The sequence below is a fragment of the Solanum stenotomum genome, unplaced genomic scaffold (genome assembly GCF_019186545.1).
Source record: "Solanum stenotomum isolate F172 unplaced genomic scaffold, ASM1918654v1 scaffold6910, whole genome shotgun sequence".
NCBI lineage: Eukaryota > Viridiplantae > Streptophyta > Magnoliopsida > Solanales > Solanaceae > Solanum > Solanum stenotomum.
In genome coordinates, this window is record NW_026036422.1 from 1 (window position 1) to 1,131 (window position 1,131).

General features: G+C 42.2%; 1 pseudogene; it reads left to right on the forward strand.

The window, feature by feature from the left end:
- Nucleotides 1–5: 5 nt before the first annotated feature.
- LOC125852973 (UDP-glucosyltransferase 29-like) lies at nt 6–1,127 on the forward strand (annotated as a pseudogene).
- Nucleotides 1,128–1,131: the final 4 nt, after the last annotated feature.

Below are 1,131 nucleotides of genomic sequence, written 5' to 3' on the forward strand. Positions count from 1 at the left end.
GAGTCAGTGAGAAGTATTCTCAGTCGATCGAATTAATCGAGCTTCATCTTCCGTCTTTACCAGATCTTCCTCCTCATTACCACACCACAAATGGCCTCCCACCTCATCTCATGAACACCCTCAAAACAGCTTTTGAACTCGCCTCTCCGAATTTTTCCAAAATATTACAAACTCTGCATCCGAATTTGGTCATTCATGACTACAATCAGCCATGGATTACTGATTCGGCTTCCTCTATGAACATTCCTGCTGTGCAGTTCCCTACTTTTAGTGCAACTGTTGTTGCTTTGGCCATCCACATGTCCGAAAACACAAAGGAGAAGTTCCCGTTTCCTGAAATTTACCTGCGGGAACACGAAATGATTTCACTGAAAAAAGATATTGATGAAGTACCAAGAAGTTCCCATACGACGAGGCTATTAGGAGATCACATGACATTATTCTGATGAAAACTTGCAGAGATTTTGAAGGGAAATATAGATTATCTTTCAAATTTGACTTTCAAGAAAATTGTCCCCGTTGGTTCGCTAGTTCAAGAATTCATGGATCAAGATGATAATGAGGAAATCGCGCAATGGCTTGACAAGAAAGATAAAAGTTCAACTGTGTTCGTTTCATTTGGGAGCGAGTATTTTCTATCCAAGGAGGAAATACTTGCAGTAGCTCAAGGGCTAGAGCTTAGCTAAGTGAACTTCATTTGGGTCATCAGGTTTCCACAAGGTGAAAGACTTAACATTCGAGATGCATTACTGGAAGGGTATCTTGAAAGGGTAGGAGAAAGAGGAATGATTATGGAAGGATGGGCTCCACAAGCATTGATTCTTCAACATCCATCGATAGGTGGATTTGTGGGTCACTGTGGATGGAGTTCATTCATGGAAAGTATGAAGTTTGGTGTGCCTATAATTGCCATGCCAATGCACATTGATCAACCAATGAATGCTAGGCTTGTGGAGTATATCGGTGTGGGAGTGGAAGCAGCGAAGGACGAGGATGGAAAGTTACAAAGTGAAGAGATTGCAAAGGCGATAAGGGAAGTGGTAGCAGAGGAAAATGGGGAGGATGTGAGGAAGAAAGCTAAGGAACTGAGTGAGAAGATGAATGCGAAAGAGGATGAAGAGATAGATGGCG